The sequence below is a fragment of the Ovis canadensis genome, chromosome 7 (genome assembly GCF_042477335.2).
Source record: "Ovis canadensis isolate MfBH-ARS-UI-01 breed Bighorn chromosome 7, ARS-UI_OviCan_v2, whole genome shotgun sequence".
Lineage (NCBI taxonomy): Eukaryota > Metazoa > Chordata > Mammalia > Artiodactyla > Bovidae > Ovis > Ovis canadensis.
In genome coordinates, this window is record NC_091251.1 from 16,902,429 (window position 1) to 16,921,736 (window position 19,308).

General features: G+C 39.5%; 1 protein-coding gene across 1 annotated transcript in view; it reads right to left on the reverse strand.

The window, feature by feature from the left end:
- FEM1C (fem-1 homolog C) overlaps positions 1 to 19,308 on the reverse strand; it is a 28,019-nt gene that overhangs the window by 3,798 nt on the left and 4,913 nt on the right. The gene's annotated exons all lie outside the window — the stretch shown is intronic.

Consider the following 19,308-nt stretch of genomic DNA (forward strand, 5'->3'; position numbering starts at 1 on the left):
CACTAATAAAAAGCCCTGCATGGATGGAACATACTAAGACATAATAACTACTCAAGTTATTCTAGCTACCTACGTTTAGTGATAAACATTCTACTTACGATCAAAACAGAAATTATCATGCAGACCTTTGGTATTCACATAGTGTTTACAGAAAACTTCAACAGTGAGTCACTTTAGGCATGTGTGTGGAAAAGAGCTACCCTAGCTGGCTGAGACAGCTATTCTTAGAAAGACCTGCTTGCAAGGATAGTCCTTGGCTGGCATCTGGAATGCTGCCTGGTAAACAGTTCTAAGATCTAAGTTTCCCTAAATGATAAGGGTGAATTCATGCAGACTACCTGGTTTCCTCCCGAGAGGCTCAGCAGAGGATGCCTACATAACCAGCACCCAATCAAAACTCGGGCATTGAGCCTCTAATCAATCAAATGGGATTCCCTGGGCAGGAACATTACACGCTTACATTTACGTTGCTAGGAGAAGACTGTACTCTGAATGACCTTTCACAAGAAGGACAGAGCATAAACAAGCCTGCACAAGAGTCCCCTGGACCCCACCTGTACCTTTCCTCTTATGATCCAGATCCATGTCCTTACTACATCACTGGAATAAATCTTAGCCATGAGTACGACTGCATGTTAACTCCAAACGTGGGGGTGGCCATGGGAACCCCAGGTGCAGGATATGTTCTAGAAAGTGGCTTAAATCTGAATCCTTCACATTACAAATCTACAACTAAAACTCAAAAAAGCACAGGTTATAATAGGACTTTAATCTCTTTACAAACGTACCCCGCTTATTTGTCTTCTGCATCTACAGGGACTACATTGACAACATCTGTGTATTTGTTCTGACTCAGCATTTCAGTGTCTGATAGAAGGTTTCTGCGATGTGTATAATAACCAAGCACTCAAGAGCCAGAACTTCTGACTACTCCTGTTTATTTGCTCAAACCAGTTTCAGTTAAACATGACTACTACTAAGTATATTTTTGAAAACGCTCTTGAATTAAGGATCCATAATACTTCATTTTTTTCTGAGAAATAGTGTAATAAAGAGAAGGCTTAGATGGCATTCTTCTCCATTCATAGTAATAAAATCAAGAATAAAAATGCAGCAAATACATGTATTTTGAATACACCGTATGCTGAAAAAAATGGTTTTTGTTTTAAAGGACTAGGAGACTCACATCTAGTAACAGCAGCGGTAACAGTATCCCCTCTCACTAAGAACTAGAAAAGCTGAGAAGTGCATTTCAAAAAATCTGTATGACAGTAGGTAAGAGCTTATATGGAGACAACATCCAGGAGAATAAAAAAAATTAGTTAAGTCCAGAATTTGGGGAAATTTCCCCCAATGACCTCTACTGACTATGGAAGAGACAGCTGAAAAACTGAGCAGAGCTTCTGATCTTGTAGGGCTAGAGGAGAAAACTAAAGTCCAGAGCCCATTAAGAAATCCCACTACACTTCAGGGTACAGCTCTGTGGGGCTGCTCTCTAGGAGTTAAGATGAAGCACAAATAAACCCATCATCACAGGAACTGAAATGGAAATTAAAATCATCTTGATATGGAATTAAAGTAATCTAGGACTGCTGGCATATGTAATCAAAAGCCAGAAGCAAATACAAATACTATTTAGATGAAGCAATTATCACACTAGGGTTCAAATTATTTATATACATATTCTTCATCTATAATGTTTGGTATCTAATCAAACATAATGGACAGAAGAGAAAATCAGGAGCCATAACACAAAAACCAAGAGAAATAAGAGCTAAGAGAAAAGCCCAACAGAGGACCTAGATAATACAGTTATCAAACACAAGACTTTGAAGTAATAATTATGCTTAGAATATTCAGAAGGATTTAAAGTTTTGAGAATTAGAAAACTGGAAACTAAAAAAAGAACAAAATGAACATTCTAGAACTGAAAAACTCAATGGGTGGCTTTAAAAGCAGACTACACACAGTTGAATAGGCAATCAGTGAACTAGAAAATAAGTCAGATGAAAATACACAGAAAGACGCATGAAAGTGAAAGGACGAAAAAGCAGCAGACTATAAGAGACAGAGGAATCGATGTCAGAAGGATTAACACACTTAAGGTCAGAATTCTAGAGGAAGAAAAAAGGCCAAGGCAAGGCAATATTTACAGAGATAAAGTCTGAGAATTTTCTGAAGTTGATCAACGATTAAGCCACAGTTTTAAAAAGTTTTACAAACAAGAAGGCTAGATAAAAAAGAAACTTACACCGAGGCACACTACAGCAAAAGTGCTGAATACCAAGGACAAAGAGAAAACTCTTAAAACAAAACAACAGGTAGAAATGACCAGCAAAAGAACAGGTAGACTGATAGCAAAGCTCTAATCAGGAACAAAAGAAGCCCTAAAGCAGTACAGGAAAATAAATGCCAACTCATTTGGGAGATATCTAAATAAATATTGACTTTAAACATTGTAACAGGGTTTGAGATGTGTATAGAAGAAAAATGCTTGATGGTAATAGCATACAAATAATGATGGTAATGAGCTAAAGTATTCTAAGATTTCTGCATTGCTTAGAAAAAGGTAAAATTAGTAATTTATGTTAGACTTTAATAAGTCAGAGTAGTACTATCTAGAAGAATCACTAAAATAAGAGGGTATACATGCAGATAATTACTACACATCCTACAATACAGAAAAAAATTGAAAAAATGAAAACTAATCCAAATGACGATAGAAACAAAGACTACAAAATAGCCAGAAAAATAAAAATCAGTAAGGAGATTAAAACCCAAATACCTAAGTAGTTATATTAAATACAACAAACTAAATGTGCCACTAAAATACAAAAACTATCAGATTAAAAATACAAACACATAAAACTCAACTACATGCTGCTTACATGAGAAATACCTTAAATGTAAGAACAGGAAAAGGCTGTTGTAAAATAGTGAAAAAATATATATATCTTAGGCAAAAACTAACCGTAAGAAAGCTATCTGATAGTAAAATATGAGATTAAGTAGACTTTAAAACAAAATGCATGTTTAGAGATAAAGAAACATTTTATAATATGAAATTCAAAACAACATAAAGATATAATTCTAAGCTTGTTTTCATCAAAAAACACAGCAAAATAAAGCAAAAATCAACAGAACTACAAAGAAAATCAGATAAATCCACTAATAATACATTTCAACACACCTTTCTCAGTATAGAAGACCAAAATCAGTAACGATACAGAAAATTAAATGAACACGATCAGTTCAGTTCAGTCGCTCAGTCGTATCTGACTCATTAAGACCCCATGAACTGCAGCACACCAGGCCTCCCTGTCCATCACCAACTCCCGGAGTTTATTCAAACTCATGTCCATTAAGTTGGTGATGCCATCTGTCATCCCCTTCTCCTCCCGCCTTCACTCTTTCCCAGCATCAGGGTCTTTTCAAATGAGTCAGTTCTTTGCATCAGGTAGCCAAAGTATTTTTAGGACCGATTTCCTTTAGGATGGACTTGGATCTCCTTGCAGTCCAAGGGACTCTCAAGACTCTTTTCCAACACCACAGGTCAAAAGCATCAATTCTTCAGCACTCAGCTTTCTTCACAGTCCAACTCTCACATCCATACATGACTACTGGAAAAACCATAGCTTTGCCTAGGTGGGCCTTTGTTGGCCCAGTAATGTCTCTGCTTTTTAATATGCTATCTAGGTTGGTCATAAGTTTTCTTCCAAGAAGCAAGCATCTTTTAATTTGATGGCTACAGTCACCATCTGCAGTGATTTCGGAGCCCAAAAAAATAAAGTCTGACACTGTTTCCACTGTTTCCCCATCTATTTCCCATGAAGTGATGGGACCAGATGCCATGATCTTCGTTTTCTGAATGTTGAGCTTTAAACCAATTTTTTCACTCTCCTCTTTCACTTTCATCAAGAGGTTCTTTAGTTCTTCACTTTCTGCCATAAGGGTGGTGTCATCTGCATAGCTGAGGTTATTGTATTTCTCCCAGCAATCTTGATGCCAGCTTGTGCTTCATCCAATCCGGCATTTCTCATGATGTACTCTGCATATAAGTTAAATAAGCAGGGTGACAATATACAGCTGTTATGTACTCCTTTCCTGATTTGGAACCAGTCTGTTGTTCCATGTCCAATTCTAACTGTTGCTTCCTGACCTGCATACATACAGATTTCTCAGGAGACAGGAAAGATGGCCTGGTATTCCCATCTCTTTAAGAATTTTCTACAATTTGTTGTGATCCACACAGTCAAAGGCTTTGGCATAGTCAATAAAGCAGAAATAGATATTTTTCTGGAACTCTCTTGCTTTTTCGATGATTCAGCAGATGTTGGCAATTTGATCTCTGGTTCCTTTGCCTTTTCTAAATCCAGCTTGAACATCCGGAAGTTCATAGTTCACATACTGTTGAAGCCTGGCTTGGAGAATTTTGAGCATTACTTTGCAACTGTGTGAGATGAGCGCAATTGTGCGATAGTTTGAGCATTCTTTGGCATTGCCTTTCTTTGGGACTGGAATGAAAACCAACCCTTTCCAGTCCTGTGGCCACTGCTGAGTTTTCCAAATTTGCTGGCATATTGAGGGCAGCACTTTCACAGCATCATCTTTTAGGATTTGAAAGCTCAACTGGAATTCCATTACCTTCACTAGCTTTGTTCATAGTGATGCTTCCTAAGGCACACTTGACTTTGCATAATGAACACTATAGAGTTTCATTTCTTTTTGGAAAGGATACTTGGAGCACATATAAATATTGACTGCAGTCTAGGCCATAAAATGAGACTCACATAAATGTCTAGGGACTGAAACCACTGAATATGTTCCAAGTTCACAATACAAGTTATATTAAAAACAAATGGGACTTCCCTGGTGGTCCAGTGGTTAAGAATCCACCTGCCAATGCAGGGGGACACAGGTTCAACCCCTGGTCCAGGAAGATCCCACGAGCCACAAGGCAACTAAGCCTGTGCACCGCAGCTACTGAGCCTCTGCTTTAGAGCCTGGGAGCCGCAACAGAAGAAGCTGATGCAGTGAGAAGCCCCTGCCCTAAAGTAGCCCCAGGGGCACTAGAGTAGCCCCTGCTTGCCTCAACTAGAGAAGGCCTGTGTGCAGCAACAAAGACCCAGCACAGCCAAAAAAAAAACCCTAGAAAAATCTCCACATACTTGAAATTTAAAAATATACTTCTAAATAGCACATGGGTCAAAGGAGGAATCCCAAAGGATAGTAGAAAATATTTTTAGCTGGATGATATAAAAACATTAAATAAAAAATCTTATGGGATATGGCTAAAAGTATGCTTAAATGTACATTAGAAAAGAAAGGCTGTTTGAAAAAACAACTAAGTTTCCATCTCAAGAAGTTATACGGAAAAAAGTAAAGTAAGCCTACAGAAACTAGAAGTGAATAATAAAATAAATGAAGAAAAAAGGTACCAGTGATTTTATTAACCACTGCCCTCTTATAATCTTATATTAGTAACTATGGAAAGTAGAGAAGATAAACTTGTCCTACAAACAGAAACCAGAGGAATTAGTATTAAAATAAAAATCCATGCCTCCCATTTGCCATTTCAATGTACTGCACATATCTAAGGTGGCATTTTAAATGCTGGTCATACTATACTTCTGTGAATAAGTTATTTCTAATAAAAATAAACCTCATAACAAAACTTCTACCAATCACATTACTTTACAACTCAAAAGATTTTATGCTTCCTCTAAGGAAACAGCTGAAAATCTTTTAAGATTTCAAAATTCGACAGCATTGATTCTCAAATCATTATCTGTGAGAGGGTGAGAAAGCAACAAAGCAGAAATCTACAGTTTCAGAAGGCACGTTATGTGAAGTAAAGCTTAATCTTGGTAGTGGAAACACACATAAGAAGAAACACTACAGGAAATAGATTTTTGAAAAGAGAAATATTTCCCTACCCTACTTGTCCAGCTCCACTTCTCGTCACCTCCAGTATGAACGCTGCTCTGTGTGTCTAGCCCAGGAGCCAAAAAGTTGATCTACAAAGGACTACACAGCATTCAAGGTTTTGCAGGACATACAGTCTTTGTTGTAATCACTCAACTCTACCATATAACAAAAAGTATCCACAGGCAATTGGTTAAATTAACAGAATGGCTGTTACCCAACAAAACTTTATTTATGGACACTAAAATACAGCTTTTCTGTCCTGAAATATTATGCATTTTTTTCAACCACTAAAAAATACAAAAACCATATCTTAGCTCTCAGGCAATACAAAAGCAGGGGGTGGGCAGAATTTGACCTCTGGGGCAGTCTGCCAACACCTACTCTGACCCAAAAGACAACATCAATATCTGCTATACACAAGGCAGAGAAGCTGCTTAGCCTTCCCATCACTCTATCCTACCTCTTCCAGCCCCACAAACAGTCCTGCTTACTTCCACCTCCGTGCCTCTTAATTTTCCTGCAATATACTCCTCCTTCTTTACTGTTTAACTTTTCTGCCATGTTTCAACAGATTTTAGCTGTTCAAAGAGGCTTTCTTGGTTATACTATATTATCATTTTGAGAATGTCTGGCGAATGAATGTTTCACTCATCCTGATAAGTACTCATATAATACCTCGTGTAAGACATTACATAACATGCTGCTGCTGTTGCTTAGACACTAAGTCGTGTTCAACTCTTTGTGACCCCATGGACTGTAGCCCCCCAGGCTCCTCTGTCCATGGGATCTTCCAGGCCAAGAATACTGCTGTGGGTTGACATTTCCTTCTCCAGAGGACCTTCCCAATCCAAGGATCAAACCCACATCTCCTGCACTGGCAGGTGGATTCTTGACCACTGAGCCACTGGAGAAGCCCACACAATATGTGGTTGTTGTTGTATTAGTTGTTCAGTTGTGTTCGACTTTGCAACAATGTAGGTTTGTAGCCTGCCAGGCTCCTCTGTCTATCGAATTCTCCAGGCAAGAATACTGGAATGGGTAGGCATTCCCTTCTCCAGGGGATCTTCCTGACCCGGGGATTGAACCCAAGTCTCCCATATTGAAAGCAGATTGTTTATTTTCTGGGCCACAAGGGAAGTAATATAATATGTTCTGGCCCCACAAATAGGTTTTCTGACCTAAATGGTTTAAAGTACACAGAGCCTGTATTTCCTTTAAATCCCAGGTAGCAGTTAGCACAGTATCAAAGCTAAGGTAGATTCTTAAATTTTTAACACTACATATCACAAAACATGATTTCAAACAAGGACAAAATAACTTTAAAAAGTAAAATCTTAGCAGGTGGATACAGTCTTTATTCTAACAAGTATACAACCACCATACTTTCATGCCCCTGCCCTAGAAGCCCTAAAAAAATCTTCAACTTATAGCCCAATTCATTACTTAAAAGTTTAGACAACAGGTTAAAAAAAAAAAAAATCCCACCAAAATCCAAAACAAAGGCCTAGTTTTATTGATTCATTTCTGGCTTCACTGGGTCTTCGTTGCTTTGCATGTGGGTTCTCTAGTTGCCACAAACAGGGGCCGCTCTTCACTGCAGCCTGCGGGCTTCCCCCAGCCGCTCACTGCGGAGGACCGGCTCCAGGGTATACGCAGGCGGGGCAGCTGCGGCACGCGGGCTCTGGAGCAGATTCAGAAGAGTGGTCCACAGGGTCAACTGCTCTGCCTGTGAAACCTTCCTGGACCAGGGACTGAACCCATGTCCCCTGCACTCGCAAGCAGATCCCTATCCAGTGTGCTACCAGGGAAGTCCGAAAAGCATAATTTTAAAGCAACTATGTCATGTCTCCCAGTCTTTTTAAATAGTATATTTTTATAAAGTTATAATCAGAAAATAGACAACTGTTTCCTGCTTTTCACCTACATCTGAGTCATTCTGTCATGTTGCGTGTACATATAGTCTACATGAACTATACAGATACTATCAATTTACATAAACACTTTGCTGATGGACATTTGCACTGCTTTAGAATTTTCACTGTAAGACTAATGCCTAAAAAACTGTAAGACTAATGCCTAAAAGACAGATAAGGGACCAGTGATTGCCAGAGGGTGGGCGCTGAGAGAATGCAAAAGGGCAATACAGGAGTTTTCCATTCCATCTGTATTGTAGTGGTGGTTAAATTACTGCTTATGTTCATCAAAACTTAGAGAACTATATACTAAGAAGGATGGATTTTATTGTACATGAAGTGTACTTCAATAAACAAATGACATAAAAATTAATCCCTACCTTAGAACCAGAAACGTGTGACAGCTTAAGAGACATCTTTAATTCATTTCCAAAGGAATCATAAAATCTTTCAAAACATTCTTTTCTTTATAATTCAAAAGAATTATAAATTCCTTCAAAAGAATGCTTCTACGGTATTCCTTCTAGCACTGGAATTAACTGTAATTATATTACCTCTATACCTAGGTATCATGGCATCTGGTCCCATCACTTCATGGGAAATAGATGGAGAAACAGTGGAAACAGTGTCAGACTTTATTTTGGGGGGCTCCAAAATCACTGCAGATGGTGACTGCAGCCATGAAATTAAAAGACACTTACCCCTTGGAAGGAAAGTTATGACCAACCTAGACAGCATATTGAAAAGCAGAGACATTACTTTGCCAACAAAGGTCCATCTAGTCAAGGATATGGTTTTTCCAGTGGTCATGTATAGATGTGAGAGTTGGACTGTGAAGAAAGCTGAGCACCAAAGAATTGATGCTTTTGAACTGTGGTGTTGGAGAAGACTCTTGAGAGTCCCTTGGACTGCAAGGAGATCCAACCAGTCCATCCTAAAGGAGATCAGTCCTAGGTGTTCATTGGAAGAACTGATGCTAAAGATGAAACTCCAGTACTTTGGCCACCTCATGCGAAGAGTTGACTCATTGGAAAAGACCCTGATGCTGGGAGGGATAGGGGGCAGGAGGAGAAGGGGATGACGGAGGGTGAGATGGCTGGATGGCATCACCGACTTGATGGACGTGAGTTTGAGTGAACTCCGGGAGTTGGTGATGGACAGGGAGGCCTGGCGTGCTGCGATTCATGGGGTCGCAAAGAATCAGACACTGAGTGACTGAACTGAACTAATACCTGGGTATCCAGAACATTTCCCCATGTCTGTTCACAAACTTTATTTTCTTTCAGGACATGTATATTTATGTTCCCATTTCTGGGGTAAGTCTGAGTTTCAACATATAAGTACTTTATAAAATGATATATGTATATAATAGTCTGTTATATTTACTGCATATATTTTCCTTTGTTCTTTCGTTCAAGAATTAGATACACTATGAATGCAAGGTCCTGTGGAAAAAATATAACAAGCTGAATTTAAAAATCAAGTTACCGTGGCCTTGTGAGTAGTCTGTGCTAAACAATATATGCCAAAGATCAGTAAGATCACATCTAACTCTTGCTAGGTAACTTCACTGATTTAAATGCATAATATTATTTGCCAGGTACTACTGAAGATTCAACTCAGGCATTTTCCCTGGGTTACATGCTTCTTAGAATCCACCTATCAATGCAGGGGACATGGGTTGGATCCTTGGTCTGCAAACTAAGATCCCTCATGACACGCCGCAGGGCAACTAAGCCCATGAGCCACAACTACCGAGCCCATGTGCCACAACTAGGGAGGAGCCTCCACCTGCCACAGTCAGAGAAAGTTCGTGAGCAGCAATGAGACCCAGCACAGCCAAAAGTTAATTAGTTAAAAATACCTATCTCCTCTAAAAAGTGAAATAAAGGGTATTTAGCATTGAAATTTAATGAATTTACCTTCAGCTAAAGAAAAAAGATTAAGAGTAGGTGACCCTTGAATAACTCGGGGATTAGGGACACCGACACTATGCAGTGGAAAATTCAAGTGTAGACAACTTACAGTCAGCCCTTAGTATCCATGGTTCCTTATCCTCAGACAGTGTGTATTACAGTTATTATTGAAAATAATTCATATATAGATGGGCCTCTGCAGCTCGAACCCATGTTGTTCAAGGGTCACCAGTACCTTATTATACAATTCTCAATGCCTGATTAAGAAAAGACAGATTTCTGAAAAAAAAAAAAAATTTCTGGTACTGAATTCATAATGGCAAATTTTTTATGATTTCTCAAAAGATGTGTCTATTATATGGACATTTCTATAAAATCAAACTGATGATACATAGTGTTAGAAGTTATTTCCAAAGAAAGTTAAAATAGTAATCATCCAAATACACTAGCTTTCAACTATATAATAACACAGAAACAGTGCTTTAAAATCATGAAGGAAGAAAACACAACCATGTTCATTGGGCTACTACAGAAATGGTATGGACCTAAAAGAAGCAGAAGATATTAAGAAGAGATGGCAAGAATACACAGAAGAACTGTACAAAAAAGATCTTCACAACCCAGATAATCACGATGGTGTGATCACTCATCTAGAGCCAGACATCCTGGAATGTGAAGTCAAGTGGGCCTTAGAAAGTATCACTACGAACAAAGCTAGTGGAGGTGATGGAATTCCAGTAGAGCTGTTTCAAATCTTGAAAGATGATGCTGTGAAAGTGCTGCACTCAATATGCCAGCATATTTGGAAAACTCAGCAGTGGTCACAGGACTGGAAAAGGTCAGTTTTCCTTCCAATTCCAAAGAAAGGCAATGCAAAAGAATGCTCAAACTACCGCACAATTACACTCATTCCACATGCTAGTAAAGTAATGCTCAAAATTCTCCACGCCAGGCTTCAGCAACACGTGAACTGTGAACTTCCGGATGTTCAAGCTGGTTTTGGAAAAGGCAGAGGAACCAGAGATCAAATTGCCAACATCCACTGGATCATGGAAAAAGCAAGAGAGTTCCAGAAAAACATCTATTTCTGCTTTATTGACTATGACAAAGCCTTTGACTGTGTGGATCACAATAAACTGTGGAAAATTCTGAGAGAGATGGGAATACCAGACCACCTGACCTACCTCTTGAGAAATCTGTATGCAGGTCAGGAAGCCACAGTTAGAACTGGACATGGAACAACAGACTGGTTCCAAATAGGAAAAGGAGTATGTCAAAGCTGTATATTGTCACCCTGCTTATTTAACTTCTATGCAGAGTACATCATGAGAAACGCTGGGCTGGAAGCAGCACAAGCTGGAATCAAGATTGCCGGGAGAAATATCAATAACCTCAGATATGCAGATAACACCACCCTTATGGCAGAAAGTGAAGAGAAACTAAAAAGCCTCTTGATGAAAGTGAAAGAGGAGAGTGAAAAAGTTGGCTTAAAGCTCAACATTCAGAAAATGAAGATCATGGCATCTGGTCCCATCACTTCATGGGAAATAGATGGGGAAACAGTGGAAACAGTGTCAGACTTTATTTTGGGGGGCTCCAAAATCACTGCAGATGGTGACTGCAGCCATGAAATTCAAAGACGCTTACTCCTTGGAAGAAAAGTTATGACCAACCTAGATAGTATATTCAAAAGCACAGACATTACTTTGCTGACTAAGGTCCATCTAATCAAGGCTATGGTTTTTCCAGTAGTCATGTATGGATGTGAGAGCTGGATTGTGAAGAAGGCTGAGCGATGAAGAATTGACGCTTTTGAACTGTGGTGTTGGAGAAGACTCTTGAGAGTCCCTTGGACTGCAAGGAGATCCAACCAATCCATCCTGAAGGAGATCAGCCCTGGGTGTTCTTTGGAAGGAATGATGCTAAAGCTGAAACTCCAGTACTTTGGCCACCTCATGCGAAGAGTTAGTTGACTCATTGGAAAAGACTCTGATGCTGGGAGGGATTGGGGGCAGGAGGAGAAGGGGACGACAGAGGATGAGATGGCTGGATGGCATCACTGACTCGATGGACGTGAGTCTGAGTGAACTCCGGGAATTGATGATGGACAGGGAGGCCTGGAGTGCTGCGATTCATGGGGTCGCAAAGAGTCGGACACGACTGAGTGACTGAACTGAACTGAACTATGGGAAGGAGACTGTGGGAAGTGCTCACACATTAAAGTATGATGGTATTCGTCAAGAAAACTCGTGTGAAGTGCCAATCCTAAATGCTGATAACTTTAAAGAGACTTGTAATTTTTGATAGCAGGCTCAAAAGAGATAGGAATTTATGCTCAGTTGTGAAAAGTACCTAACGGTGGAGTCAAGATTTTTCTAAAATTAATAATCCAAAAACATACTAGTATTCTGAGTAAGGATTAGTCTGGGCCCGAAGAGTTCCCTTGCTCCAAACCAGATGTTCAGGGATTGATTAAACAATAAATAAGTGATTGTCACCAACCACTTAAATTATACAAGAACTTCAATACAGCATTATAAATATCTCAATTTGGGTAAAACTACTTAAGATTCACTAGGATCAAGTTTTCAAAGTACTCCCAAGTAACAAACAGAATTTATCTTTTTAGTGAAATGAAAAAGTCTTCATAAAAGCTATAAAATATTTAACAAGTGCAAAATGTCCATTATAATTTAAACTGCTTTTTCTAACAATATCAATTTAACAGATTCCGCGTTTCTTAAAAGTCTTCACAGGGTTCAAACTTTGTGTATGTTTTTCGAGTAAGTCAAATAATGTTGTGCTTCTCAAACTTTAAAGTGAAAAACTCCAGAGATCACAGCAAAATACAGATTCTGATGCAGGTGAGCCAAGATGGGGCCAAGTGATGACTATACTCCTGGTCTTCGCTACTTCAAGCAGAAAGGAAATAGAAAAAGAATATTCATTTTCTTGTTTGCTACATAGATATTTGCCATATAGCTAACATGTCCAGTAACTATATCAAGTGTTAAGCATAGAAGTTTAAAACAGATCTGTTTTATATCATACAGAAATGAAAATTCTCCATTCCTCTTTATTCTAAATTTAAATTTTATATGCCACAGCAATAGGGTGGGTCTACTATAGTTTGATCCACAGAAAGTTTTTATCCATGTAGTAAAAGGTATCAGTAAACCCTGCAGACTATTTTAGACTATTTTTAGCAATTTTCTTAAGTCAAATTGAAGTGATCCAAAGTCAGATTTTTAAAAAAATTAATTTGTAAAAGAAAATCCAAATTGCTCTAGACAATACCATCAAAAGAGTGAAAATCCACAGACAGGAGAAAGTATTTGTAAATCATATATCTGGTAAAGACTTGTACTCAGAATATATAAATTACTCTTCAGTTGCTCAGTCGTGTTCCACTCTTTGCAACCCCAGGGACTGCAGCATGCCAGGCTTCCCTGTCCATCACCAACTCCCTGAGCTTATTCAAATTCATGTCATGAAGTTGGTGATGCCAACTCCAATTGATGATGCCAACTCATGTCCATCGAGTTGGTGATGTTACAACTCCAACAAGAGTTGTAAATTACTCTTACAACTCAGTAATAAAAAGATAAGTTACCCAATTTTAAAACATGCAAATGATAAGACATTTCTCTAAAGAAGATATATACAAATGACCAATAAGCACATGAGAAGATGCTCAACATCATTAACCACTGGAGAAAAAGAAATCAAAACCACAATGAGACACCATTTCACAGCCACTAAAAAAACTATGTTTAAAAAGAAGGGGGACTTCCCTGGTGGTCCAGTGGTTAAGAATCTGCCTGCCAATGCAGGGGACATGGGTTCAATCCCTGCTTCAGGAAGATTTCACATGCAGCAGAGCAACAGATCTCATGAGCTGCAACTACTAAAAAGCCCGTGCACCCTAGAGCCTGAGCTCCGCAACGAGAGGAGCTGCTGCGATGAGAAGGCCTCGCATTGTAACTAGAGTAGCTCCTACCTGCCAAGACGAAAGCAGGCTCGTGGGCAACAACAAAGGCCCAGTGCAACCAAAAGTAAATAAAGACTTATCATTTTAAAAAAGGGTCATAACATGTTTGTAAAGGTGTGGAAAAATTAGATCCCTTCTTCAATGTTGATAGGAATGCAGCGACTTTGAAAGACCCAGTTTGGCAGTTTCTTAAAAATATAGTTACCATATGACCCCAAAATTCTATTCCTACATATATGCCTGAGGGAAATGAAAAATATACATCCACAGAAGAATTCGCGCGCAAATATTCGTGGCAGCATTACTGATAATAGCAAACAAGTGGAAACAACCCGAACGCCCATTAAGTGATGGAAGGATGAAGGCAGCGCATGTGCAGAACGGGCTACTCAGCAAGAAGAAGCGCTGACGCTGCAAAACGGACGTCTTGAAAACACTACGCTAAGTGAAAGCTGCCAAAGACTACATAGTATGATTCCACTTATCAGAGATGTGCAGAGCAGACAAATTTACAAAGACAGAAGTATCAGTGTTGCCTAAGACAGAGGATGAGATGGCTGGATGGCATCACTGACTCGATGGACGTGAGTCTGAGTGAACTCGAAGACGAGTGCACCCGGGGGTGAAGATGGAGTGAAGGGCAGAATGGGAGCGATTATTAATGGGTAAGGGGTCTTGGGGGGAGGGGGGATGAGAAACTAATTGTGATGGCTGCACAAATCTATGACCGTCCTAAAAATCAGTGATTGTGCACCCTTTAAATGGGTGAACGGTATGTGAGTTATGTGTCAAAGCTGTTTTAAAACCAAAGTGTGTTTTTAGTAAAGTATAAGTTTCGACTGATAAAAGCAGCAATTAAAAGCTCTTTTATTGTAATAGATTCCTCTGAAATGCACAAAAACAGTTCTCATCCTTCCTCTTTAGCCTACTGTGCTTGGCATCCATTTTTCAACCCTGCAGCTGGGGCTAAGCTGAATCTTTAAGAGAGGTCTATTGATGAAGACTGGGAGGGAGGTGTGCAGTTCAACTGCACAAAAGTACTGATTTCAAGCGTTTTATTCCTGTATTTGTTCCTGGTATTAGCTATTTATACCAATAGCTAATTGGTAAGGAGACATGAATTTGATCCCTGGTTTGGGAAAATCCCCTGGAGAAGAAAATGGCAACCCACTTCAGTATTCTTGCCTGGGAAATTCCATGGACAGAGGAGCCTGGCGGGCTACATTTCGTGGGGTCACAAAAGAATCAGATATGACTTAGCAACTAATCAACAACAGCAACATGTGTTAAGGGAGAGGTGGGAAGGGGTAGAGAGGAACCCTTTAGGATATTAAAGGAGCACAGCTCCCAGCCTCATCTCCAGGGACAGAGGAACACAATGGATAGCCTACTACTGCACTCAACACCATCTACAGCTTAGCTTCGCCACTGGGATGCCTCGTCTCCCTGAGGACACAGAGGAAGTGTGCCAGGGGATTCAGGAAGGAAAGGAATGAACAAGAAACAGCTTGGGAGTAACCTGGTCTGTGACTGAAATGTTACTGAATTTGGGATTTCCCTGGTGGTCCGGCGGTTAAGACTCCTTGGGTACAATCCTTGGTCGGGGAACTAAGATCTCACATGCCGTGTGGTGTGGCCAAAAAAAAAATTAACAAATTCAACTATTAAATATTATTATTAAATCAAAATAAATGCAGAATGTTACAAGTAGAAAATTTTAAATCCCTCTCTTTTACTCTTCTCTGCTAGTAGGTATATTTTGAGGTAACGAAGAGCTAAGCTAGAGTTCTCAAAGAGAAAGAGAATTTCAGCTTTCAACACTCTTAAGTCCTGAGTGGAGTAGAGTGAAAGTTGCTTAGTCATGTCCGACTCCTTGGGACCCCATGGACTATACAGTCCATGGAATTCTCCAGGCCAGAATAGTGGACTGGGTAGCCTATCCCTTCTCCAGGGGATCTTTCCAACCCAGGAATCAAACTGGGGTCTCCGGCATTGCAGGCAGATTCTTTACCAACTGATCCATCAGGATTTAAGTCCTGAAGTGTACAAATAACCTATTTACATGGCAAGTCATTATCTTTGTCCATTACCTTATTTCCAACCATTCTTAATTTACAGTGGAGATTTTCTTTTATGCATTCTTTTTGGATTTACAGTGGGTAACCAAAAAAAATAAAAATAAAAAAAGGATCTTTAAAAAAAAAATCATCTTGATTGAAATACATCTATACATAAAACTGCCTATACTGTGGGAGAGAAAGAATGCCTGGGGTTTGCTTTAAACTACTGTAGATAACAAAATAAGTGGATGAAGGAAATGTATTTTTTAACGTACACTGGCAAATGTGGATAAATGTTGAAGCAAGATGGTAAGTACACAGCAGTTTAAAGTATTCTCTCTACTTTCTCCACTTGCACCTAAGTTAGAAAATGTCCATAATAAACAGGCAAATAAACTGCCTGAACTAGCTCTCTCTCAAATCCTTTTAAAGCTATTAAGGTTGGTGTGAAAATAACTGCAGTTGAACTTTGCCACTTGATACTGGAATACATTCTTAAATAAATGTGGTTATGTTATACATCATTTTAATGTGCATTTCTCACTTAATGTTTTTTGCTAATGACTTATTGTGAAGTTGCTCAGTCATGTCCGATTCTTTGCAACCCCACGGACTGTAGCCTGCCAGGCTCCTCCATCCATGGGATTTTCCAGCCAAGAATACTGGAGTGGGTTGCCATATCCTTCTCCAGAGGATCTTCCCCACCCAGGGATCGAACCTGGGTATCTCGCTTTGTAGGCAGACGCTTTTACCATCTGAGCCACCAGGGAAGTATTTTAGAGTTAGGGAAGTGATGTTAGAGAAAAAGCAATTTCAAGAAATCTTATTTGAGTTCAATATGGGTCATAAAGCCATGGAGACAACTCGCAACATCCAACACTGCATTTGGCCCAGGAACTGCTACTGAATGTACAGTGCAGTGGTGGTTCAAGAAATTTTGCAAAGGAGATGAGAGCCTTGAGGATGAGGAGCGTAGTGGCTGGCCACTGGAAGTTGACAATGACCAACTGAGAGGATCATCAAAGCTGATCCTCTTAAAACTACACAAGAAGTTACCTAAGTCAGTGTTGGCCCTTTTATGGTCTATTCGGCATTAGAAGCAAATTGGAAAGATGGAAAAGCTCGATAAGTAGATACCTTATGAGCTGACCAAAAATCACAAACGCTGTATTTTCAAGTGTCGTCTTCTCTTAATCTACACAACAACAATGAACCATTTCTCGACTGGACTGTGACATGCAGTGAAAAGTGGATATTGTAAGAAACTAGTGACGGCCAGACTCGTGGCTAGACCAAGAAGCTCCAAAGCACTTCCCAAATCCAAACTTGCACCCAAAAGAGTCACGGTCACTGTTTGCTGGCTTGCTGCCTGTCTGCTCCGTACAGCTTTTTGAATCCTGGCGACACCGTTAGATCTGAGAGGTATGCTCAGCAAATCAAGGAGATGCACAGAAAACTGTGATGCCTGCAGCTGGCACTGGTCAACAGAATGGGCCCAATTCCTCTCCACAGCAACGCCCAACAGCACGTCACACAACCGTGCTTCAAGAGTTGAACAAACTGGGCTGCGAAGTTTTGCCTCATCTGCCATATTCACCTGACCTCTCACCAACTGACTACCATGTCTTCAAGCATCTCCACAACTTTTTTCAGGAAAAATGCTTCCACAACAAGCAGGAGGCAGAAAGTACTTTCCAAGAGTTCACTGAATCCTGAAGCACAATTTTATGCTACAGGAATAAACAAACTCGTTGGCAAACATGTGTTGACTGTAATGGTTCCTATTTTGATTAATAACGATGTGCTTGAGCCTAGTTATAATGATTTAAAATTTATGGTCTGAAGCCAAAGTTACTTTTTCACCAACCTAGTGTCTATACTTAAGAGCCTACGTGAGTTTGTTTTCTGAACTGCTCTAGAGCTCCACCTGTACCACTTACTTTTCACAATCACCATCCCAATGTCTTCATGTATGTATTTCTGTACTAAAATGACTAGAAAACACAGTCCTTGCCATCAAAGAGCTCATACTCTTTCCTCTCTTAAATGCAACACATTCATTCAACAAGCTTACTGAGCAAATGTCCACTGTGGTCGGGATTTCTCTAACACATGCATACAAACACCAGCTCTCTAACCTCAAAGAGCTCACAATGTAACAGAATTAGAATGTTGTAGGATAGGGTTCTCTTTAAAAAAAAAAAAAAAAAAAAAAAACTCAGTCATTCCTTACTGAACACATCCACCAGCTTACCACTGCATAAAGAATAAAATCAAAGTCCTCTACCAGGAAATCAACGTCCTATAAAATTTAGCCCGGAGTGCCCACTGGTCAAAATATGCCTACTTTCCCATTTCTGTACCCTCCAAGCATATTTCTCAATGTGCCTTTCCTGACGTCATTCCTTAAGGCTTAAAAACTGTATCAGATCCCTTCTGCAGATCTGAACTCAGCAATCCTTTTAAAGCCCAGTTAACTTCTCCATGAAGCCTTTCCAGCTACTCTTCCAAAATTCTATAGAATGAATTTATACTATTCCTTTAACAGTGAACACATGTGATGTGCTCTATCTTTTCAAAGCCTCCACAACATCTTGACACAATACCTTGCCAACAGAAAATGTACAGGAATTATCTGATTACCAATTTGTTTAACTATCCTGGATAATTAAAAGTGATCAACCCATGCCTAAGGATAGTGTGTCCTCTGGGGCCACACTATTCCAACTCAGAGCCATTCTATAGGTCTCTAGCACTCAATCACTTTCAGCTGCTCAATTTCCAGCTGAATTAAGGACTTAAGCTTTTCATAGATCTGCAAAGTCCTACTCTAAGCCTTTTGTTTGTTTCTGGCATTTGAAAACAAACAAAAGAATCATCAAGAACAGAACAAAAAAACAAAAACAAAAAACTCAAATAAAAAAGGACCAATTAAAGTCAAAAAGTCAAAAATGACTATAAGTATGAAATACTGAGATAAATGTGGATGGCTGTAAGATGGGCTTGTCTAGTCACTTCTCATTTAGGGACTCTGTTTAAATAGCAACCAACTTTCCTGTCTCAAAAATCAACTGCTATGTTAAATGGAGAAGCACATAAAATATCTGTTTTTCTCCTCTTTCTAAATGCCATGGGAACCCACTGCCCCCTCAGATAATTAGTTAGTTGGGGATCAAGTATTTCCAAAAATCTAAGACAAGAAAACACTACTGCTGCACTTACCATATTGTGGTTTAAGTATCTGCTTATGAACTGTCTCTCCAATCAAACCATGAGCTCCTCAAGAGCAGGGAATCAAGGACTGAATCTTGTCTTACTCATCTTGTAAGCTGGTGGTTTCGCTAAGTCATGTCCAACTCTTGTGACCCCACGGACTGTAGCCCACCAGGCTCCTCTGTCCATGGGTTTTTCAGGTAAGAATACTGGAGTGTGTTGTCATTTCCTTCCTAACAGCCTGGCACACTCAAGGAATTCAATAAATACTCTCAATTAATGAATGA